The 25,400-nt window shown below is 45.4% G+C and overlaps 1 protein-coding gene across 1 annotated transcript in view; it reads left to right on the top strand.

Annotated features, from left to right (window-relative positions):
* Positions 1-2,460: 2,460 nt before the first annotated feature.
* Positions 2,461-25,400, top strand: part of C1QTNF7 (C1q and TNF related 7) — an 87,760-nt gene continuing 64,820 nt past the window's right edge. The window contains exon 1 of the mRNA XM_054999647.1: positions 2,461-2,637. The gene's annotated coding sequence lies outside the window, so the exon portion shown is untranslated. The remainder of the gene's footprint in view (positions 2,638-25,400) is intronic.

The following is a 25,400-nucleotide window of genomic DNA, read 5'->3' as shown; positions in this document are numbered from 1 at the left end:
CCCTCATCCGGGTCGGGGGCCTCCTCCACTTGCAGCGCTGGGGCAACCTGTGGGTTTGCCAGTCCCTCGGCTGCCTCCCTAAGTAGCCTGGAGAACCCCGGGGCATCTCTCCCCAGCAGCATAGGGAGCGGTAAGTGGGCTACCTTGGCCACTTCCAGGCGGCGGAGCGCTCCCAGGTATTCCACTGTGATCCAGACCATAGGGTACGGCTGGGTGCGGCCCCTCACGTCTGTCACCGGGACCCAGCGATGCACTGGGGTGTCAGCTGGGATAAGTTGGGAACAAATTGCTGATACTGCGCTCCCTGAGTCCAATAGGGCTTGTAGGGTCTGCCGTCCTATTCTCACGGTGGCGCACAGCCCCTGCACTGCCTTGCCGGCTGGTGGGTTAATTTCCCACGCGAATGCGCATACCACTGGTGGAGTGGCTGTGGGGGTGCAGGCTTGTAGCTGGTGTTCCACCGCCTGTGCTAGCTTCACCTGAGCTGCTTGGAAGGTTGCCTCCAGCTTCCTCCACACCTCGTCCAGGTGTGCCTCTAGCCATGGTCTGAGCTCTGCAGTGGCATTGGGATGCATCCCCTCGCCTGGCGCCTGCGTTGGAACGACCTTCCCCGTACGGGCCACCAACTTGTCAGGGCTTGCCGCCGCTGCCGCTGGGCGTGGCACTGGGCGGTCTGCTCCTGACGTCACAGGGGGGCCAGGGATTCTGCAGGACCCTGCTCTGTGGAAGGAGGGGCGGTATACCTCACCCAGACTCCCTCTCAGTCCACTCGCTGGCCTGCTCAACCTGGCCTGCTTACCCTCTGCATCCTCCTTCATCTCCTCCTTCCAGAACTCTCCTCCAAACCTCCACCCTTGCATCTTACTGCTCTCACTCCACATCATCACTCCTCACTCACACCCACCACCTCAGAGCTCTTCCTAGCCACCTTATATAGGGCTTCCTTTCCCCGCCCCGCCCTCCTTCTAGGCTTGTTCCCTCTCCTGACTTGGCCCAGCTGTGCCTTCCCTCAGGTGTTTCCCTCCTACCACTAATCCCTTCTTGGCTTCCTTGCCTTGCTGGCAGGGTGGGGTTGAATGCGAGCCATCCCCAGCTGAGGTCTCCTTGGCCTTGCTCACGAGGAGCTGCCCCAGCCGGCTTCCGTGCTGCTGAGCCTGCCTGGCCTTGCTCGCGAGGAGCTGCCCTGGCCAGCTTTTGTGCTGCTGAGCCTGTCTGGCCTTGCTCGCGAGGAGCTGCCCTGGCCAGCTTCTGTGCTGCCTGTTCACTGATGCTGGGAGGGGCTACCCATCTCCTCCCCCAGAATGCCTGTGGCAGCTCCACCTGGAGGTGCTTGGCTCCTAGCACCTCCTGAGCCAGGCTGCTGTCCTCTAGCCAGGGTGTGGCTCTGGGCTGTGGTGGCTGCTTCTCCTCCTTGGAAGGTAAGGGCTCTGTCTGGGCTGTTGCTGTGTCCCTGTTCCCCTTGCCTTGGCCCTTTTCCTCTAGCCTGCTTAGCCCCCTTTCTCCCCCATGGTGGGTGGGACTAGCTGGCTTCTCCCTGCTCCCTCCAGCCTTCTGAGGCTTTGGCCTTTTGCCCCTTCCCCCTGGAGTAGGCAGGGTCTGGCTCTGTTTGCCAGACAGAGCAGCTGAACTGCTGTCTCCCGGCTGCCCCCTGCCGCTGTCTGCCAGCAAGTCCGGGGGCTGGGCTGCTGACCCCGGACACATCTACACACTACAAGTGAACAGCGAATTCTCCGGACCCTTGTGCAGCTTCACTTCTCAAGGCTCTTTGGGAGCAGGCCTTAAGTGGCATAAAACCAATACAGGTTCTTAGTGTCAATAGACACTCCGGATTGTGAAATTCCTGGAGATTTGGGATGGAGCCAGAAGAAGACAAAGTTTGAGAAGGGGGGCGGATCTTGGTGGGGTATAAAACCATTGAGTCCATCCTCCAAAGCAGCCATTTTCACCAAGGAAAGTGATCTCTAGAGTCTGGAGATCAGTTGTAATTCCCAGAAATCTAGTCGATATGCCTCAAGTGTCCTTGCTGAACAGACAGGCTGAGCTGCTTAGTCTTTTAATATTCAATTCCCTGAGGCTGGTAATCTTCGTTTCAAACTCCATAATTTAGTTTTGGCCAGAAACAATAGTTTTATTTTTTTCTTCTTCTTCCGTTTCCCCACCACCACCTCCTTTTCACAGAATGAGAGAATTTGGATCGCTACATTTCCCATGCATTATGTTACCTGATTGCCAAAGGACGCAGTGCTTTCTAGTCAGACTAAAAGTGGCATATTACTTCCGCCTGAAGGCAAAGCAAACGGGTTTTCATTCGCCTCCAATATGTAGGAAGTCTCTTCTCCAAGGGAGAACTTTATAGGAAGGTTGACAGTTGCTTTAAATTAGAGCGATTGGCTGCAGTTCAAGGCAATGAGTGGGAGTTTATTTAGCTAAGGAAGACAGTTGCAAAACTTGGGAATGGCACTCCAGATCAGTCCAGAGAAGTCGGTTATTTGACAGGAAGACATTTAGCCTTTGTCTGGGACAGATTTTCACCCATTGGAATATCTATACTTTCTTGGATTTGAAGACGTGTGCTGTGGCCTCTAAGGAAACAACTGGTTTTACTGGGAACGTTGAGTGGTGTGACTCCAAAGCAAGGTAAGAGGCAACTGGTTTTGTTGTGGAGCCTTTTGAAAATCAGTTAATAGATGGGCTTTGATGAAAAGACAGATGTTATTAACAAAGGAACAATGGAACCAGAAATCCACTTTTGTCCAGTTCGCTGTAGAGGTTGTATATATATATCCTGTCATGCAATAAAAAATTGTATACCCAAAGTGCTGAGAAGATAATCTTGCACTGAGTGCATGTGAGACTTGTAAAACCCAGTCAGTTGTACAAACAGAAAGGCTCTTTAGAAGTCGGGTTCGTTCAGGCTTGCGACAATTACAGTGGACATCACAGATTAAAAGTTGATTGCCTTTGAAATTCAGGAGAAAGAGGCTCAGAGTTTATTATTGCAAAATCTTTTTGTTGTTACTAAAATGGGCCAGGTCCAGTAAATTATGGAGTGATTAGTTAATGTCCTGGAAATTGCCCAAAATTGAGATTATCAAAGGAATGACCTGTTTATTTCTGCAAAATTAGAGAGAAAATACGATTTTCTAGCATTTTAATGTAATATTAGAATTACTTTTCTGTAACGTGGTAACAATGAATAATATTTTTAAGATTATCCAAAAAAGCCCATGTGGCCAAGATGCCATGGAAGTCAAGCATCTTTTGTTTTCTGTGAGAAAGATTAAAATTGCAATCTTAAACAGAGTTACACCCTTCTAAATCCATTGAAATCAATGAGCTCAGAAGGGTGTAATTCTTCTTAGGATTGCACTGTTAACTGTGTACTTAATGCTCCCACTGAAATCAAGAAGGCTCAGGAAGGGGCTGGATTCTGTCCATTAAAAAAAAAATCGCATACATATTTTTGTTGGCTTTTCAACTTTCCTCTTATCAACTCTGTTTAGTATGTTTGGTTTGTTTTTCCCATGAAAGATGCAAACATCATTCCAAACATTCATTTTTGTCCTGTTGCTATGACTTCCTACACACTTGTTTTTCTAACTGTTCTGTAAATATGAAATAAACTGTAGGACTTCAGGGTGATTCTCTATGAGCATCGTTAATAATAATAATAATAATAATAATAATAATAATAATAATAATAATGGAAAGCTGCAGCTTTCTGACATAACACCTACAGAATTGCAAAAGATGTTGTTCCTTGGAACAACATACCTATTGCATTGATACGTGGCTGATACTCGGGTCTCTGGCAGAAACTTGTATCAGCTCAGCAAGGCCAATCAATGATAACATGTGATCTTTATTTATTATTGCTTGTGTTGTGTGTAATTTGAATAATGATGATGATGACGACGACGACAACAGCAACAACAGTCCTGCACAGTGCTGGCTGACGGGGCTATTTGAACAAATCAAAGCAGCTAACTTTGCAGTGAAGAGTGTGTCATGTGAAAGATGATGTGGTTCTTGGGATCTTCCTGGAATGAACAAAATAAAAATGCAGTCTCTTGTAAGGTGAGAGTTACCAATCTCTAGGTGGGGCCTGGAGATCTCCCAGAATTACAACTGCTCTCCAGACTACAGAGATCAGTTCCCCTGGAGAAATGGCTGCTTTGGAGGGTGGATTCTATGGCATTATATCTCACTGCAGTCTCTCTCCTCCCCAGACCCAGACCCCGCCCATCCCAGGTTCTACCACCAAATCTCCAGGAATTTCAGAACCTGGAGTTGGCAAACCTCATACATCGTGAGATGATCCTACCCTCATTTAATATTGTTTATGTAAAGTGCCATAAGTCAAGTCACAGCTGACTTAAGGGGACATCATAGGATTTTCAAGGCGAGAGACATTCAGAGGTGGTTTGCCATTGCTTGGCTCTCATAGCAACCCTTGATTACCTTGGTGGTCTCCCCTCCAAGTTCTAACCAGGACTGGCCCTGCTTAGCTTCCCAGACCTGACAAGATAGCTCCTGCCTGGACCATCCCAGTCAATTAATTGAATTGAATTGAATTTATTGTATTTATATTAATATTAGCAGCCACTTTATCTATTCAGCAGGAACTGGCCTGAACCACTTCAGCCTGCCAGTACGCGTACATGTGCAGGGAGGGGACATTGTGTGTTTGAATGCTCCGCCCTGGAGTTGCCATTTCCAGTATCAGCAATAGGAGGAAAAGAGATATCAGGTCTAGAGTGATGTCAGGGTCTGCACTTGAATGCGCTACACTGCAAACAAATTTTAAGTTTTAAGAACATATGGTGGTGGTTCATGGCTTTTTAGGCCTTAAAATAAATTATAGCAATGTTATCGAGATAGATCAAACAGCCCTCTCTTATACACTGAGAGAGAGATTTGTGCCTTTGGTGCATATACCTAGCATACTTAAACCTGGGGCATTGTTTACTGGAGTAGCCATGTGCAGACCCAGTAAATAGATCAATAAACAGATCTCAATAAATAGTAAATAGATCTGAAGAAGGGAGCTCTGGTTCTTGAAAGCTTATGCTCTGAAAACCTTGTTGGTCTCTAAGGTGTCACAGGACTCAAATCCTGCAGCAAACAGATCAGAATCCTGTCTCTCTGATGCATCGTGACATGGTAGGCAGGAGGGCAGGGGGGAATGTTCTGAAACGGTATTCCAAGAATGGTGAGGAAGGGGAGCTCCTTGCATGTAGCAATGGAGCTTGTGCGGAGAAGGATGTCCTTGCTCTGACATACATTGATTCTTTGTGCACAAAAAGGAACAGTTTTTCAACTAGATTCTGCTGATGTTGCAATCTGGTCCAAGTTCACTCTTTTTCTGCAGAGGCGAAACGTTAGGCTTATTTCCAGGTCTGCACATAAATTCTTCATCGAGGTGTAGTATGTCTGTGCTGGTTTTTACCAGGACATGCTTGTTTAGAAGTGAGAGTGGCCGTTTCCACACGTACTGGCATAGCACTAACCTCTCGCAACGAGGGCATCTTCCTGGAGCGATTTCTGACGCCATTACGCCACGAAAACGGGATCATGGCACAATGATGTCAGAAATTGTGCCAGGAAGACGCCCTTGTTGCGAGAGGTTAGCGCTATGCAGGTACGTGTGGAAATGGTCATTGTCACTTGTTGCAGGGCAACAAGGGAAAAGAAAAAGATCCAGCCACAGTAGCCAGGTGGTCCTTGAGATACGCACTTTGCAGAAAATACTGAACTTTAGAATGGAACCATACATCCTTGGAAGTGCTGGTGTTCCTGAGGAAGATAGTTGAAACCAGCGTTTCAAACAAGCTGGCTCCCTCGATGGGCGAACCGTGGAAACACCACCTGCAGTATTGGAAGGTTTTCTGCAAAAATAAAATTGTTAAAAAAAGTTTTCTTCTAGGAAAAAGCCACCGATTTGTTACCTAGTTTAAAAGTTGAAAAGCAAGTATTTCAAGATCGTGTGGCAGGAAGCAAGTATGAAATTACAGAAAAAGAGCTGGGAATTTGCGATGTGCTAGAAGAAATATCTCAGAGTGTGCAAGAGCAAATTATTGAAGTTTTGGCAGAATTTTTAAACAAACCAAACTCAGAGGCGGCTCCCAAGAGTCTGAACAAACACTGAGAAGCCACAAGGAGCCACATATTGTAACAAAGTACAAAAGAAATTTAGTCATGTAAGGTGTATACACAGGGGTCATTTTGTAGAAAAAGAGTTGAAGGAACTCATTAGCATAACTCATTAGCATAACCTATTAGCATATGTCACATCCCTTGCCATCACCAGAAGTGTGTCATTGGCATAACTGATTTGCATATGCCGCACTCCCTGACATCACCTATCCTGGCTGTTTTGGACCCAATCCTGGCCATTCAGGGCCGAAATTGGGCCCAAAATGGCAAAAAGGGGCTGAAAATGACCAAAAAGGGGCCCAAAATGGTCAGGATTGGGCTGCTGCTGAGTGGGTGAGTGATCCACCACCTGTCAGAGCCCGATCTGGGCCTTTTTGGCCCCAATCTGGGCTGAAACGGGCCCAAAATGGCTGAGAGTCAGGTGGGTGGGGCCACCTGACATGTGACCTCTTTGGGGAACTGCTGGAACTGCATTCCTGTGCGTTCCCCCTCGAAATGAGCCCTGTGTATACAACAATCAAGTACATTCAAGTAAATATAACAGTGTAAGAACATTCATTCATAATAAAGTGACTAGGTGCTTAACACAAGATCGCTTGCCTCAATGGATTCTTCCAGTGAATCGAACATTTGCAAATTAACTGAGTCCTTTCATCTATACAGTCTTATAATTCACTGGAGAAAATGGTCATAAGTTGGGCAGGGCGGTGCGCGAGATGAAGGGCACACTATGGAGAATCCAGTCACACCGGGTAACAGGCTGTACCGTCCAACAAGCATCCGGATTAAACAGCTTGTTTCATGGCTTCTCAGTGTTTGTTCAGAATTTTTAAACAAGCAGTCAGAAGAGTTAACAACAAATTTGGTCTTGGCATACAGAGTCAACTCCAGTTATATACAACAGAAGAATTTACAAAGAGATAATATGGATCAATGGAAAGCTAGAAGAGGGAAAGATGAAACCCTGAAATGGCAAGCTGAAAGTTCTCTGTTAATGGAGGGAAGCAGAGTAAGAATTATGAAAGAGCATCTTAGCAGGAGCAGGCAAGAAAGCAAAAAGAACAGAGAACGACCACCAAAGCTGAGAGATAGGAGTTCAAGATTTAAGTTACAGATGGGAGTTACCTGAAGGACTAAGTTTCCAGCTTTAAGCGACAAGAGCCATTTAAAGGACTGAATTTATGGTTAAAATATGAGCTGCATCTAAATGGTTAATGAAACAAAATTAAAATATGTTGAAAATTAAATTTAAACTGTTGTATATGGTAGAAATGGACAAATTTATAAGAAGTTATGAGAATTAAATTTAAGTAAATTTTTATAGATTGGGAGAAAGTAAAAATTAAAATTTATTTGGAAAAGAAGCTGAGAGATAAAAGTGCAAGATTTACGCTATAGATGGGAAACACCTGAAGGACTACGTTTCTAGCTTCAAGCTATAAGAGCTATTTAAGGGATTGAATTTACGGCAAATATGTAAAGTTATATTTAATTGGTTAAAGAAACAAATTGTAATATATGGAAGATGGGAGTTAAACTGTGGTATATAGTGGAAATGATCAAATTGATAAGATAGCTATGAGAATAAATTCAAGAGAATTCTTTTTTATAGATTGGAAGGGATTTAAAATCAAAATTTATTTGGAAAAGAAAGGGGATCTGATAGAATAAGAGTAGTCTATTGATAACTATAGTAATGTAATAATAAATAATAAGTTAGAACTTTGCCTTTAATAATAGGGACAAATGAAAGTAATGTAGAGTTAATGATAAGAAATAAAAGAGTCATAGTGCTGTTGGGAGTCAACATAGAAAAGGGGGGAGGGGTGGGTCACATATATCAATATAAGGGGGAAATATGTAATAAAATGATTTGTGGAATGTATGTTTACCCACCCGATAATTTTTTTTAAAAAAAGTTTTCTTCTGCGCTACAAACACTTTATGGACTATGTCTTACCTGTGTACAATGGACTTTTGATTGCTGGCTGTTCCAGCTTTCTGATTTTGGACCTTTGTGTGAAGGGTGGATTCTTTGAGTGTACATCACCCTGATCAATTTTGACTGGAACTTTTTGAATACTTATGACTTTGATTATGTATTTATCATTATTCTGGTTTGTTGCACGTGTCAGTTTACAGCAGGTCATGAGAATGATGGTATAAATACCTTTATCTTTACTTTTGGAAGCTCTGGGTTGGATTTAATTATCCATTTGTACTGAGTATTTTTGAATCACAATTGATACGTGTGTTGTGGTCACAGTGTCGAGAATTGTGTCACTGCGGGGGATTCTTGTTTTTCTTTGCAACTCGTGGCAGTTCAGGCAAGATAGTCGACATCGCTCTTTGCTAGTCGAGGAGATGTTGGTTCCGCAGTACTCCAGAGAGGGAGGGAAGGAAAGAGAGAAGCACTGGGGAAGACACACACACACATTTTTCTTTCATTCATCACTAAAGTAGGAAAATCTTTTCCAGATTATCTTCAAAGAGTCACCCTCTGCCCTTTCCCTTGAGAATTACAGATCACCAAATCCACTTGTTTTTAAATAAAGGTATAATTTTTAAAAGAAGAGGATTTAACATTATTCCATTTCAACTACTGGGGTTGGGGCAGAAAAATCTTGCCAGGTACATGTACCTTCTTATGGTGTTGTGGATGAAAGTCTGACTCGGTACAATGTCATAGCAGCATCTTCCCCAGAACTAGAATTTAACCGTCCAGTTTCACGCATCACAAGTAGCTGCCTCAAGGCCAACTTTGATGATACTATTTATTTCCGTCACTTATACCCCACTTGCCTCCCCGATGGGGATCCAAAGGGGCTCCCATCATTCTCCACTCTTCCATTTTACCCTTACAGCAACCCTGTGAGGTAGGCTAGGCTGAGAGTGTGTGACTGGCCCAAGGTCACCCAGCCAGTTTCCATGGCAGAGCAGGGATTTGAACCTGTGTCTCCCAGGTTCTAGTCCAACACTCTAACCACTACACCAAACAGGCTTCTATAAAGCAGGATCTGTAGATCGTATGGAATAGGGAGACTGCTCCATCCTCCTTCCTCCAGCAGCTTCCTTCCCTACAGAATCTCCCCGTCCCTTTTCTCCTTGGCGAAATTCCAGTATCAGAGAGGAGTTTCACTGGGAGAAAAGAGCTGGGGAAGTCAGGAAAGTCCAGTGCCCACCTTCGTGCTATAATTCAGACCACTACTCTCCCCACCCCATTTTATTCATGGTTGGGGCAGATCCACGTTTAAATGAATGGCCTTTCATTAGGGTTGCCAGGTGCCCAGTTTTCACCAGGACAGTTCGGTATTTGGGGGGACTGTCCACGGAAAAGTCCCTAGAATACTGAACAACTGGCCCCTCCCCCTGCTCCATTGCCCAGACCTGCCGTCCATCCTCCTGTGGCTGCATGGTGACACAGCCCAGCTTGGGAAGTAGCTGGCCAGCCAAGGCACACTGAAGGGGTTAGGCAGATAATGTCACTTCCAGTAGTAGGTGGATGACGTCACGCTGGACAGGAGCATGTGCGTGCTGTGCACTCATATTCACTTGCACTCACACATTTTTTTAAAAAAAGGTTAGTGCTGTTCTTCCCCCCTCCCTGGGGTCTAGTATATTTACAGACCCCATTTGGCAACCTTATTTTCCATTGACAAATCCAGCTTGAAATGCATGACCAGGAGATTCAAGAGATGGACCAGGGGCTGGCTATACCATTGCAGACTGTGAAGGAGGAGGTGTTTGTTTGTTTGTTTGTTTATAGTCTGCATTTCTCACTGAGACTTAAGGTAGATTAAACAGTGTAAGTCCATGTACTCAACAGCTGGGCATTCATAAATTAGTTATGCATAGCAGAAATTTGAAAAGAAGTATAAAATCCAATTACAGGAATACAGCGATAAAACATTTCTGAAACAAAACGTAAGTCATTTGATGTGGCCTATTACATGACACAGAAATTGCCCAGTAAGAGCATTTCTACATCCACAGACAGTCCCCAGTAGTATAGTCCGCGGTCCCTGTCTCTTTACGAAAGCATCTCTGACCTCTCTGAGCCCTATTGCCCAAGTAAAAAGCCTTCCTGAATCATTCAATTTTGCATAGTTTGCAGAAAGCCAAGAGCGCGGGACCTTTCTTGACCTCTTCAAGACGACCATTCCATAAAGTGGGGGCATTCCAACACAATTGTTAAAAGCACTCCCTGTCGCACTTATATAACTCATATGTCAGGAAGATGAGTTCTAGTTAAGCCTTTCCCCTGATATCCCAGTTCAGTATGCAGAGGGAGGAATTTTTTTAACATGAGAGGAGCATTAGAATGCTATGTTCTCCCACCTGCATTCTGAATTGGTATAAACTTACAAAGGATGTTTCACATAGCCAGACTATTTAATACCTGGCTGGTGGTCGCTCTTGTGGGTTGTGTGCCTAAGTCCAGCCTCCCAAGCGGCTACTTCCCCCAGGGGAATGGATCACTACACTCTGGAGCTCAGCTGTAAATCTGGGAGAATTCCAGGTCCCATCTAGAAGTTGGAGGCCCCATTAACATCTTGACTTCATGCATGTTTTCTCAGGTATAAGTCTCAGTTTAATAGATCTTTGTCCTTAGAAAACATGCAAAGGACTGTGGCATAAATAGGATTGCCAGCCTCCAGGTAGTGGCTGGAGATCTCCTGGAATTACAACTGGTCCCCAGGCCACAGAGATCAGTTCACCTGGAGAAAACGGCTACTTTTGGGGGTGGACTCTATGGAATTATGCCATGCCAAGGTCCTTTCTCTCCCCAAACCCACGTTCTCCAGGTTTCTCCAGGTTTCACCCCTCAGATCTCCAGGAATTTCCCAACTTGGAGCTGGCAACCCTAGGCGTAAACATACTTAAATTGGGATGTGTCTTGAGAATTCCCCCTTCCTGAATTTATTAGGAAATTGTACAAAATCTTTTTTTTTCCTTCTAGTTCATTTTGTTTTGACTAAGCTTGATAGATCCATGTTGATTAAGTTGTTATTAAAATTATTCATAGCAGTTTTGGGGTTTGGTTTTCAGTTCCTTTGGTTGCTAATGGAAAGCACATTTCCCCCTGTAACGTGTCCCTGCCCCCAGTCCGGTTGGGATGTCATTCCCAGGAACTGCTGCCCTCACCCAAAGGAACCACACGGCCAGATTTCAGACGGCGGAAAGTTTCCATTTTATACAGAATTAAATTTTTCACTTGCAGAATGGGCGCATGTTGGCATTTGTTTGTGCCTCTTTGTCATGCTTCTTACCTCAAGAGGGCAGGAGGTATGCCAGATACCTGACGATGGGAGCTTTGACGCTGAAAAGTTTATACCAGGGGTGGCCAAACTTGCTTAATGTAAGAGCCACATAGAATAAACATCAGATGTTTGAGAGCCGCAAGACACTGATGTGACTTCAGATGAAAAGGGTTTGGGGGAGTGTCCTGGAAGTGACATCATGGGAAGGAGTGGGGGTTTGATGCCGTATGCTGGAAGGGACATCATCAGAAGGAGTGGAGCTTGGGAAGAGCCATCACATGACCTTTGATTTGGAAGTGACATCACAAAAGTGATGTCACATCCTTGTTAGGCTTTACCTCCAAAGTCCTCAGGTATTTTCTGCGTCAGACCTGGCAAACCCAACATTTTTACTGAAAATATAAAAAAGACATGGAAAGAAAGAAGGATGGAAAAAAGGAAAGGGGAAGGAAAGACAGGGAAAGACATGGAAAGAAAGAAGGGGAGGGAGGGAACTCAAATAAAATGTATGGTCACAGCAATACTCAGAGACATCTGGGAGCCACACAATATGTCTAGAAGAGCCACATGTGGCTCCCAAGCCACAGTTTGGCCACCCCTGGTTTATACCCTGAAAATCTTGTTGGTTTTTAAGGTGCTACTGGATTCGAGTCTTACTGTTCAACAGTGTAAAAATTACAATAAAATCATAAAAATGACCACATTCTCAATAGAAAAACTACCCAAGATCCCACCAGTAGCATAAAAATATTATATGCTGCCTAAATATTTTGTTCGGCATACCGCCAATAACTGCTATTGGCCCTCGTCCCATTCTTTGTGTTGTATGTTTGTGTGTGTGTTGGATTGTTTTTATACTATTTTAAATGCTGATTTAAGTTTAAATTGTTTTTTAAAAAATTGTTTTCATTTTTTAATGTTAAATATTTGCTGCCTTGAGGACCCTATTTGAGTAGAAAGGCAGCATACAAATACTTTAAATAAATAAAAATAAAATAAAATAAAGAGATATCTATATAACGCCCTGTGGATTTGGTTGAGTGGCTTGTCTTGAGATTCAGCCCTGCTTATCCCTCTGAAAGCAACAGCTGCGGAAGCTCAGTTCTTGCACGGTTCATCTTGGAAATTCTAATCAATATCCAAAATGGTTTTGCCAAAACAATTCAAAGCTGCTGTGCTGAAAGGGTGTGAATTTTAGCGTTTGTGAAAGGAAGCACATGTTGGAATTTTACTTTTAGAAATCTAGAACACACCACTGATTTAAGCTCAATGACAGACTTTTTTTTAAGGCTGTTAAAAGGACTAAAAGAAGCAATCCTGCAGAGATCAGGGAATGAACCAGAGGCCCAGCCGGAGTCTGTGTGCACAGGTGTGCTTGTCACAGTTCCCACTCTTCCATAGAGTTGCCAGCAGAGCTTTTTTTCTGGGAAAAGAGGTGGTGGAATTCAGTGGTGGAACTCAGGACCGCACAATGACGTCACTTTGGGTCAGCTGGAACAAGGGGGGAGTTTTTTAAAGTTTAAATTGCCCTTGGTGAAAATGGTCACATGGCTGGTGGGCCCGCCCCCTGATCTCCAGACAGAGGGGAGTTGAGATTGCCCTCCGCGCCACTGGAGCGGCGCAGAGGGCCATCTAAACTCCCCTCTGACTGGAGATCAGGGGGCGGGCCACCGGCCATGTGACCATTTTCAAGAGGTGCCGGAACTCCATTCCACCACGTTCCATCTGAAAAAAAGCCCTGGTTGCCAGCCTTTAATTCTTAGTCATGAAAGCCTCATATTGGGCTGAGCCTCCAGGTGCTGGCTGTAAATCTCCAGAATTACAACTTATCTCCAGGCCACAGAGATAAGTTCCCCTGAAGGAAATGGCTTCTTTGGAGGGTGGACTCTATGACATTATATTTCACTGTGAACTCGCTACGGTTGCCAGATTCCTGCCCTCCACCCACCCACCCCGCTTACCTGGCCAGTGGGGGAAAAGGCAGGGGAATGTGCCTCCTGGGGGTGCTCCTGTGCACAGCCGTGTGTGCCTGTGTGCTGCAGTGGGCTGATTTTGGCCCAAATCGGGCTTAAATCAGCCCTCTGCAGAGCACAGGAGCACTCCAGGGCCAATCATGGTGCCCCAGCGGCACTCCCACACTCCACAGCAGGCTGATTTCAGAGGCGATCGGTAAGAAGAGTACGAGGTTTCCAACCTCCCGCCTGGAGGGTAAGGGGATCTGGCAACCCTAGAACCCACCCCTACTGAAACTCCATCTTCCCTAGGCTCCACCCCCAAAATCCATGATTTTCACAACCCAGTGTTGACAACCCGCATCACATTCTGGTCTGACCCAGAAGAAAACCTCACTAGGCCTATCCTTGCTGTGGGGTGGCCTGGCCCCTTCTAGCTCAGCGCAGTGGACAAGCCCTTTCTTCACACACACCCTACCCCTCAAGATCAAGAGTCTTTCACTTCTTTATACTGTCTACCCCTGGGGCTTCCTGTCCTACAAATGCCAAACTTTCCTAACCTAGAATGAATTCCACTTTTCTCTTGGCGTGTAATGATGACTTATGGCTAAAGTCAATGAGGACCACCCTTTGCTTTTCTTTGCCTGCAGCCCTTCTTGGAAAGGTTTCAAAAGGTAGCAGTCAGAGTCCCGTGCCATAAGTTAAGAATCAGGAGCCAGCCTGGGGTTTTTAAAAAGGGGGAGAGAGTTGTTCCAAAGAGTATACTTATGTCCTATATGTATTGTGAGGACAATGTCAGAACTGCTGTGGCGCAGTGGCTAGACTGTTGGTCCCGGGTTCAAATTCCTTCCTGGCTATGAAATTCACAGAAAGGCTTTGGGCCAGTCACTTTGGGCCAGCCTACCTTGAGGTCAGCTGGTGAGGATCTACTGTCAGAAGGTCGAGATACATGACAGGACTTTTTCATCGGCTGCACTAACGTTATGAAACCTCCCTCACAATGAGACATACGTAGCCGAACTATTTCGACTTTTAGGATAGTTAAAACATTTTTTCCAAAAAGCATTTTTTTAAATTAATTATGGCATATTTTAGATTGAAATAACTTGACTTTTATTTAGATCACTATGGATTTTGCTCGGCTGGTTATTTTAAGTCACTTTGCCCTGACGTACTGTTTCTGATGTGTAGTGATACATGGTTTGATAATGTTTGGAATGTCTTTAGTTTGATTTAAAAAATTATTATTTATGCCACATTGGAGGTATTCTGTATCAAAAAGTGGGGGGAAATATTGTAGTAAGTAATTAATAAATAGCCTACCTTGCAAGCGTATTGTGAGGAGCCCTCTCCCCATTGTATTATTTATTTGTTTGTTTGTTTATTATTTATTTATGTTATTTATATTCCGCTTTTCTCACTGAGACTCAAGGCAGATTACATAGTGTGAGATTAGTACAATTAGTGGCAAGGACAAGGGCAGGCATTTCCATACAGTGTCAAGAACATTTCCATAAACAATGTCATGGGGTAAAAGAATACAAGTTTACAAAGATACAGTATTAGCCAGGATCCAGTCTGGGGTTGAGGAATTGCGGAAACAGAACATAATCAACTCTAGGACTTACACTGAACAACATAAAGCACAGGTGGGATATTTAAAGCAACAGATAATATGTAAGGCAACATAATGGTGAAATCTCTGGTTTCTAACTCATTAGCGAAACATCTGGGATCCCTTTCCTACAATGCCACCCTCTTAGCTGAGAAAAAAGGCCTTTTTGAATAATTCAGTTTTGCATAGTTTGCAGAAAGCCAGGAGGGTGGGGGCTCTCCTGACCTCCTCAGGCAGGCTGTTCCATAGGTCAGGGGCCACCACAGAGAAAACCCGAGTACGGACTGCTATTTTTTTTGCCCATGTACAGGCTGATGCCAGCAAAAGACCCTGTTCAGATGCATGAAGCTGCTGTGGAGGGACATAGGGAAAGAGGTGGTCCCGTAGGTATGCTGGACCAAGGCCATGAAGAGCTTTGTATGTAATAACCATTACCTTGAACTGAGCACGGTAACTGATAGGTAGCCAATGGAGTGACTGTAGGATGGGAATGATGTTCAAGCTCTTGCTTGCTTCTGATAATTGTTGAGCCACAGCATTTTGCACCAATTGGAGCCTCCTAATTAACTTAGATAGGAGAGCAATGTATAATGCATTACAATAGTCAAGTTTTGATGTTACCATAGCATGGATCCAGGTGGCCAGGTCGGCCGTGTTGAGATAAGAAGCCATTTTTCAGGCTAGAGTGAGGTTGTAGAAAGCATTTTTTGCAGCTGCCTTAACTTGTTTTTCTAGTAGTGGCGCTGGATCCAGTATAACCCCTAGGCTCTTAACCGAGTCTGCAAGGGTCAAACGAACTCCATCAAAGGTGGGGAGTACAATGTTTTTCAAGATCTCTGACTTCCCAACAAGCATCACTTCAATCTTGTCTGGGTTCAATTTTAATTTGTCAGGCAGCGATCTAGATTTCTACTGCATCCTGTGGGGACCTGAATAGTGAGATATAGAGTTGGGTATCATTCTCATATTGATGGCATCCAACTCCATAGCTGCGAATGACTTCTAAAGTTTTTACATAGAGGTTGAATAACATGGGAGATAAGATTGCACCCTGCTGGACCCGACAAGATAATTCCCATTCTGGAGGCAGATGATCTCCGATGGCAACCCTTTGAGTCCATTCCATGAGAAACAATTTAAACCAGTCCAAGGCACATCCTTTGATGCCCACTTCTGTTTCTAAACACCTCAACAGGATGGCATGGTCTACTGTGTCAAAGGCTATACTTTGAGATTCTGGAGGGAAAGGTGGTATACAGACATAATTAAGAAATAATTGTCAGTTGCACAGTTGTCTGTGTGTTCTCAGATTCTTCCCTGATAAAAGAGGAACATTCACAGGAGACCATGCTCATTCTTGGGAATCTCCCCATTAATTCAGAGAAAAACTAAACCTGCTTTTCTCCTTTTTAAAGGGGAATTTTTGGCTTAGCTGCAAGAGAATGTCATGTTGTACGTTCCTATCATCTCCACTACAGGAGGTGGGTTGGAGCTAAGCCCTGCTTTCGAAATGGCATGGGGCAGGTCTGGGGTTGCCAAATTCCAGGTAGGCCCCAGAATTCTCCTGGAATTACAATGGATGTCTAAATTACAGAGATCGATTCCTCTGGAGGAAATACCAAGAGTCCAGTAGCACCTATAAGACTAACAAAATTTGTGGTAGGGCATGGGCTTTCATGAGCCACAGCTCACTTCTTCAGATAAAGCTAGAATGAGAGTCCATCTGTTCTTATATCTTGGAGAGTGGAGGGATTACAGAAGCCGAATGATGATAGCTGGTGAATGACACTGGCAGGTGTGATCCGGTATGCAGAGGAGTAGTGGGTGTGGAGAAATTAGCATTGGTAACGGAACAGGAAGCCTAGATCTCAGTTCAGTCCAGGTGGATGTGTTGTGTTGAGCTTCATTATCAGTTGCAATTCAGCAGTCTCTCTTTCTAATCTTCTTTGGAAATTCCTCTGCAGGACAACTGCTGCTTTTAGGTTAGCAACTGAATGTCCTGGAAGGTTAAAATGTCCCCCCAGTGATTTTTTAATGTTTTGGTTTCTGATATCCGACATGCCCATTAATTCTTTGTTGAAGGGACTGGCCAGTTTGTCCAATGTAGAGAGTGGAGGGGTATTGCTATCACATGATAGCCATTTCTGGAGGATATGCAAACTCTATGGAATCCCATCTCTGCTGAGGTCTCTCCCCAAACTCAGCCTACCTCAGGCACTGCCCCAAATCTCCAGGAATTTCCCAGATTGAAATTGGCAACCCTCGGCAGCTCACTGTCATCATATACCATTCCCACCACTCCACCCTTTAGCCCTTTAAAAGGTTTTTCTTTCTTTCTTTCCCTGCTGAGTTGCACTGTAGCATTGCTTCATGGCTCAGCAGGGAAGGAGTGGTTCAGGGCTACAACCCCCCCCCCCGCCCCCCACACACACAAACTTACCATTAGGCATGCGCTTTTGTACAGGTGTGAAACAGGAAAGGGGGGAGAGTAAGGATTGAGGAGCACTGGAGTTGTGGCTGCTGTTCCCACACTGCTTGCTGTTGCTGTGTTGTGTGGAAGCATCCATCCGAAGATGTGTGGACCAAAGGCCAATAGAAAGAGATTTATGTGGCTGCCATAATTCTAAACTGAATTTTGCGTTAATGTTAATAGGACTACTCTGTCCTAAATCATTCCAGGATAACAGGCAAAATGACTTAATTATGTCGAACCAATCTCCGAAGGTGCTCTTTGGTCATCCAGCTTTTGTTGTGGCTGTTCTAGTGGTTGGGCTTAGCCTGTTGTATGTATTTATCCACTATTTGTACTAGAGTTGCCAACTCCAGACTGGGAAATTCTTGAAGATTTCAGGATGGTCAGGGTTTGGGGAGGGGATGGATGCCAGCAGGGATACGATGCCAGCAATTCTATCCTCCAAAGAAGCCGTTTCCTCCAAAGGAGCTGATCTCTGTCATCTGCAGATCAGTTGTAAGTCTGGGAGATTTCCAGGCGCCACCTAGAAGTTGGCAACTCCAACTCCTACATGAAAGTACAATCTCATGGGGCTTTAGTGGGCGAATGCACAAGCCAGCTGTAGCGCCGTAGTTAGTAGAAGTCATTTCAGTGTATCATAAAAGAAGGCCTGGCTTGCACATGTATGCAGATCACAATTTCCTTCGCTCTTAATTTAATGTCTCCTTGATGGCTCGCAGCTGAATGGGGAACTCAGTCAAAAAGCAATTCATTTGAGGTGACATGAGACAGTATGGAAGGTCTAGCAGTGGAGTTTGCTTCATTTTTTTAACCCCATTCTTCCTCTCAAGAACTCAAAGCACCACACAAGATTCTCCCCCCTTCTGTTCAATCGTAGCAATAACCCTGCAAGGTAGATTAGGCCGCAAGAGAAGCTCTTTTCCATTATTATGTTTCTGCCACTTCTATCTCACATACCAAGAGAGTGTGCTATGCACAATCCCCTCGATACATGCAATCACCATTTTGTGTTATAACTAGACATGGGCACAAACCGCATTACGAACCAAAAAAACCCACGAACCGCCGGATCGTCTGTTTGTGATCCGGCAGTTCGTGAGGGTCAAGGGCCAACGAACCAGCGTTCGTTGGAAGCCCTGTTCATTGTGTTTGCCCACAGTTCGTGAAGCCAGACAGTCAGGCACTGTTAATCAATTCCTTTGGAAACGGAGCTGGGGGAATGCCTGAACTCTGTCTGCACTCCTTCTGTTGCCCTGGAAACCCAAATCGAAGCCCAGCTTACCTTGATTGGCAGGTCTTCCTTCCAACCATGGAGCTGCAAAATGGTTACAATTGGTTACATGGGAGAAGACACTTGGGGGGATGGAGGGGGAGGGGGTGTTCTGTAGCCATGGGCACTCCAATCTCATCCCTGCAAACCCTGATAGGCAGTTCTGATGGCCAACCCCTTGTACACTGGGCCAATGTCAACTGGTGGCTCTAACTGTATCGAGTGGGAGTTTCCTGGGGGCCTCGGACTGGAGACGGTATAACGCCAAGATCCCTATCGTAATCTTGACCAAACTTGGGTGCTGGCTGGAGGATAGCCTGCTAAACACTCCCTGTGAATAAGTGCTCTCTAAGTGCAACAGGGGCCCTTCCGACGCCCATGAACCACGAACCGTGAACCGGTTCGGTAACGGGAAATGTTCATTATGGTTCATTTGTTCAGGTTCGGCAGCAGTACTGAACCACGAACCACAGGTTCATTAATTTTTTGGGTTCGTGCCCATGTCTAGTAATAACTAGATCTGGGCACGAACCAGGAAAATGGTGGTTCGTTGCAGTTCATGGCTCATCATGTTTCATGAACCACAAACCAGCATGAAATTGCCTGGTTAATGAATAGGTTTGATTGGTTTGTGATTATGTCGCTTCTGGGGCAGCAGAAGGTCTGTAGAAAGCCCATCCCCCCGTTGCCTAGGAAACTGATTGATCGGTGCAAGGCTGTCTGCAGTGACGAACCAAAAAACAAACCAAATGAACTGGCTTAAAATCACTGCAGTTTGTCGTGGTTCATCAGAAATGCGTGGTTCATCCAACGAACCACCAGTTTGTGAACCAAAAAACAGCCCGGTTCGTGAGTATTTCAGTTTGTGCCCACCTCTAGCGATAACTGCATTGACTTTCTGTTCTTGCCATTGTTTCTCACATGCCCATCATCATGTATAAGTGTAAACAGAATATATGCCCAACTGGATCATCCCCAGGTCTTCTAGAACCTGCATTTTTACCAGTTTAGTGGTTGACATGGTTCTGTTGTTTTCTGGAGGATATTTCAGAAACAGCTTTTCTTTTTACATGATGAACTATGGTGTGGTGTGTGCTACAGCATGTGAAGTGCGTGCCAGCTTTTACTTTGCTGGGATTATTTGTATGGGAAAGCGGCTTTGTGGTTTTCCGCATCAGAATCAATCAAAGAGGAACATTTGCATTGCATCATTAATGGCTCACTTTTTATCTATTGGGAACACTCTATTCTCCAAGTTCCAAAAAAAATGTTTTGCCATATAACCTGGCCCCCTCAAAAGCAGTCATGCTCCATTATAAAGTTAGAAGGGCCTGGCTAATGTCTCACAAATAGCCCAGGAGAATCAGTTTATTAAAGAGCATACGCTGGGCCTGTTAACCTATTTAAAGGAATCCATAGTTTGTTCTTAGCAGAGTAGTATCGATTGCAGAGAAAACATGATGGGTGGTTGGAGCTTGTATGCTGGCTGGTGTGAGTGTGAGAGAGAAAATAACAATCTTACACTTGCTTGGATTTAGAAAGAAAATAAGAGTTCTTTATTACAGGAACTCCATATTCCAATAGGAAAGGAGGAGAGATAGATTTCTATCTACCTATCTAGTCTAAGGATGTACATGGATGGCAGGACAAATCCTGCATCCATGGTAGAAGATGGAGAGGAGAGAAGTGTGATAAAGCCAGGAAGAGAAGGAGGAAGTCCTGAGACTAGCAATCTACACATCAAAGGATAGTTATAGCAGTAAATAGATGCCCCAACCTCTCTAACTCTTTGGTTTGTCTTCCTCTGAAACCTGAGGAAAGGTGTCAAGTCCTCCTCTTCTAACACAATCAATGCTTCATCAGTGGGACCTCATAGCAGGACATGTTCTCCTGTAGGTGAAACTATCTTTTTAGCCTTTGTAATATAATAGCCACAGTTTGAGAACTTGGCATGCTCCTGCTGATAGGATGAAACAGAGAAATTGCAGCTGAAATTGGGGAGACAGGAAAAGTGTAAAACTGAGGGGCTGCGGCTTGGCTCAGTGATAGAGCATCTGCTTGTGATGCAGAAGAACCCAGGATTAGTCAGAGTCTCTCTACATGATACTTCTTACATGAGGACGCTTAAGTGAAGGGAGATGCAATGTTAGCTGGGAATCATAGTTTAAAAGCCAAAGGCTCTGTCAATTTCTCCTCTCCACCGGAGGGTAGTTTAAAAAGACAGAACCCCATCACTCCTCAAAGGGTTTGTTAATTGCATCTAATTGGTCAGAACAGACAGTACTGTCTTTGATCTGGCTCACTATAATGCAGCTAATTCTGACACTTTACACATTCTTTTATGAGTTCTCCACACGGCTTTTTTTCAGCTGGAACGCGGTGGAACGGAGTTCCAGCACCTCTTGAAAATGGTCACATCACCAGTGGCCCCGCCCCCTGATCTCCAGACAGAGGGGAGTTGAGATTGCCCTCTGCACCATTGAGCGGCGCGGAGAGCCATCTCTACTCCCCTCTGTCTGGAGATCAGGGGGCGGGGCCACTGGCCATGTGACCATTTTTAAACTTGAAAAAACTCCCCCCTTGTTCCAGCTGACCGAAAGTGACGTCGTTGTGCGGTCCTGAGTTCCACCACTGAGTTCCACCACCTCTTTCCCCAGAAAAAAAGCCCTGGTTCTCCATGGAACCAACCTGTGCTCTGCACAGACTCACATCCCCTCAGGGACTGGTCTTTTTTTCACCCTTCCAAAAAACAATGCAAGGAAGGAGACTTTTTTCCCTTTCTGCCATTGCACGTGCACACAATCTCTCCACGTGGAGCAGAAATGGGGAAACGTCTCCCCTCCGCATTGTTTTTGCATGGGGGGGGGAAGCTTGGGAGAAAGGCAGGAGATCTCCTTCCCCTGGTGGCAGCTTTCTGAGCCCATTTGCATGCTGTTATGGAAGCCAGTCTCCAAGGTGATGTGCAACTGCATAGAGCATGGGTTGGTTCCATGGAGAACTCGTAAAAGAAGTAACGTGTAGACTGACTGAGAGCCAAGCGACAAGTGACAAATGACACTTGAACAGCAAGTGAACAGACTCACGCAGGGAGGAATACACGTGAGTCTCGTGCAAGTGTCATTCGTCACTTGTAGCTTGGCCCTGTGAAACATGTTGGGGTGAAGGGACTGCCTGTGGGCATCTGGTTTATGGCTAGTGGCTCTACCGCCTACAGCGGCTCGAGGGTCTATTAGCTTTCCTTACGCTCTCCTTATTTATTTGTATAAATCCATTACAACACTTCCCTGGAACTTCTCACCACTCTAGAAAGCTGGAGGCTGAATGGGATCTGAGCTGAGCTTCTGATTTCCTCCCTTACAGGTATTTAAGTCTGGGTGTGGCCAGAGGCACTGTTAGCCAAAGGGTAAGAGCAAAGGGGCCCCAGCCTTGTAAGGCCAACAGCTTGCAGCCTGTAGCCTGAGCGGGTGCCAGACCAGCCATGGAGATGTACTGGAGTTGTGCCGTATTCTTTTTCTTCATTGGTGTATTTTTATGTTTCTTTGAGAGCTATTTTGAGTCTCCTGTGAAAAGAAATCCAGGACCGAAATAAATAAAGTGGCAGAAGTGTGACACTAGGACATGAACTGCCTCTGTCTTTTATAACCGGGAGACCTTTCCCTCCCCCTTTTCCTATGAGTGTGAGTGAACTTTTTACTACTTCTTGATTACAACTTGGCCGAGTCCCCAAGCCAGATATAATTGCCTCAGGGGCTGGGACCAGCCCACAGCTTGTTAGCTGGCCACCCCTGCCTTAGCTGACATCCTAGTTCCCATAAACATCGACATTTCTGCCTGCTTTCCTCATGGAAGGCTGTTCTCTTGTCAGCGAAGGCTACGGGGTTCCTGCTTTCCCCTCAGAAAGCAAGCTGGCTGCAATAAATAGAACCACTGCATCTTTGGCACTGGTCTGTTGACACTGGAGGTCAAGTACGGTTTATTTTGTCTAGAAGGAGCCAGCTGTGTTTTTCTTTGGAAGGCAACCCCCTACCACCACATCTCGCCCTACATGGCAATAGGTAGTTTTCATACTTTCTGTATGAGGTAAAGCTGAATATGGAGAAAACGGGCATCCGGCTTCACAGTCGTGCGTGCTGGCAGCCAGGCACGGCCGGGACTGGTCCAAGGCTGTCCCCAAAACATGGAGAGGACGTCACATGAGTCTCCAAGACAAGCAGATAATCATGTTGAGTGTGAAAAGGGCACCTAGTGACTGTTGCTGGAAGTAGAGCAGCGCCGTCCTTTGCGAATACAAATGGCTTTGTTTTTTTTCCAGGTTCAACTCTGTGGTTTCTCTGGAACGTGCTTTGGATTCTTCGAAATTAAAATTAGATGATCCCATAGGAGAAAAGCCTTGTTTGGACAAATGCTGCCAAAATATCCTTACAAGGGAAGGGTCTGCCTGCCTGGCAAGGGCAATCGGAGGCACTTAGTAGGAGTTCTGGCCTCTGTCAGAATTCGTCTAGGTGGGCTCAGCTTGCTGGAGTCCCACTGCTGAGTATTAATACCCACACGAGGAGGACATGTTCCTTCCTCATGGCTTGCAAATGCTCAGACTTCGGCAGCGGGGGCAGGGGGGAACAGATGTGATATGTAATAAAGCAAAGTAACTTTGAGCATGTACAGAGTGCCATTTCCTTATCACTGAGCAACTACATAGACCTAAGGCTAGAACTGATTTATTTAATCAGAAATCAATTTAATTCTGATAAGTGGGGGTTTGAAAGAGCAATTAAAAGATGTGGAGGGTGAGTAGGATCCCCTCATCCTCCAGGTGGGGTTGCCAGATCCCCTCATCCTCCAGACGGGGTGGCAGGAGACCTGGCACTTACCTTTACTGATTTGTTCAGGGGCATGCAAAGTGTGCACGCACTCCTGGGCTGCACAATGACATCACTTCCAGGAAGTGACATCATCATGCAGGGCCTTGTACCACCCCTGGGAGTGCTCCTGTGCTTCACAGCGGGCCAATTTTAGCCCATTTGGGGCCTAATCAAGCCTATTTGCATCCCAAATCAGCCTGCAGTGGAATGTGGGAGCACTGCTGGGGAGGCGCAACAGGCCCTAGAGCGCTCCTGCATTTTGCAGCGGGCCAATTTCAGCCCCAAACAGGCCCAATTTGGCCAATTTGAGGGCCAAACCAGCCCACTGCAGCATGCAGGAGCACATTGAACATTCCCTCACCTTTATCCCCGCCGGCAAGGTAAACAGGGGCAGGGGGAAGAGGGTGGGAGGGGGGATCCCTACCCCCAGCGGGAGACTGGCAACCTTGGGTAGGACTGCCAACCTCCAGAACACAGACATCAGTTCCCATGGCTGCTTTGGAGGGTGGACTCTATACCCCGCTGAGGTACCTCCCCTCCCCTTCAGGAATTTCCCAACCCAGAGCTGGCATCCTAAGGATGTAGAAATGCTTCTTAAGCATGCCTTGTGGTAAACTGTGGAATTACATTTGCCGGTTGAAAGAATCTATGGCATTCGTTTTTCTAATATTCATTATCAACGCACCTAAAGCTATTGAGGACCTTTGGCAGTTGCTGACTGGGATATTCCTGGCTTCTTTCTGAACAGCCGGTGTTCTTTTTTTTTTTTAATTAAGTTTCTGCCCCTTTTACTTACTGAGATAAATGTCTGGGTGGCCTCCTAATCAGTGGTCTGATTCAAATCATGTTGAGGTAAGGATGAAATTTAGATGTGGTCAGGGCATGGGGAAGGTATTTTGTCACCACAAGAAAGGCACACCCATCCTTTCCTGGGCCTGTGCTGCTTGTAGGGTTGCCAGGCACCTTCTGCATTCTGGTTGGACCCAGAAGTGACATTGTGACACTCTAGGGATTCTCCAAATCTCTATGGTTTTTACCATAGAGGGTCCCTGTCACCTTCGGTGCACTGCTGGTGGAAGCAAGCTTAGCCTCTGCACTGACATCAGCACTCTCTCCATTGTGCCGGCCCATGTAAGTGGCTCGGCTGGAGACCTGGCCCTGGATTTGATCCAAGCATTCCAATGGATTTTTTTCATTGACCGAAGAATGTTTAGTTGGCTGAATCTTTAGAATTTGGAAGTAGTTAGGAATGTTTGATGACTTGAAGGCTGTCAATGAATACAGATACAGCCAGTGAACTAGGAACATAATTTTTAGATTCTGTTATAAGCAGCGTTCTATAAAAGATATTTGCAAGTCCTTTGGACTTGCTAAAGTGTCAGTCCAAATCAAAGCTTATATTACATTTTCCTGTGAGGCCAGCCAGATGCTGTCTGTTTTCTTTAATCAGAAGTAGTAACAGATGTATGTGTTTCTCTAGACCTGCTGAGCAGTGTTAGACCAAATTTAAAGGACATTGTATGAGCAGCACTGCCAATGAACGGCATTGTGTTAGAATGAGATCTATCATGTAGCAAAATGGCTACTCAAGGAAGCATCCAATTCAAATCATGTATCTTTCAAGAATTCCATAGATAATATGGTATCAGCTCTCTCCTCACATCAGCTTTTCTGCAGTTACGTAGAATCATAGAATCATAGAATCATAGGGTTGGAAGGGATCTCCAGGGTCATCTAGTCCAACCCCCTGCACAATACCTGAAATTCACAAACACCTCCCTCCATACACACACAGTGACTCTTACTCCATGCCC

Source organism: Eublepharis macularius, chromosome 15 (genome assembly GCF_028583425.1).
Source record: "Eublepharis macularius isolate TG4126 chromosome 15, MPM_Emac_v1.0, whole genome shotgun sequence".
In the NCBI taxonomy this organism is placed as follows: Eukaryota; Metazoa; Chordata; class Lepidosauria; order Squamata; family Eublepharidae; genus Eublepharis; species Eublepharis macularius.
The sequence above is the reverse complement of the archived record's forward strand: the minus strand, read 5'-3'. Positions and strand labels throughout refer to the sequence as shown.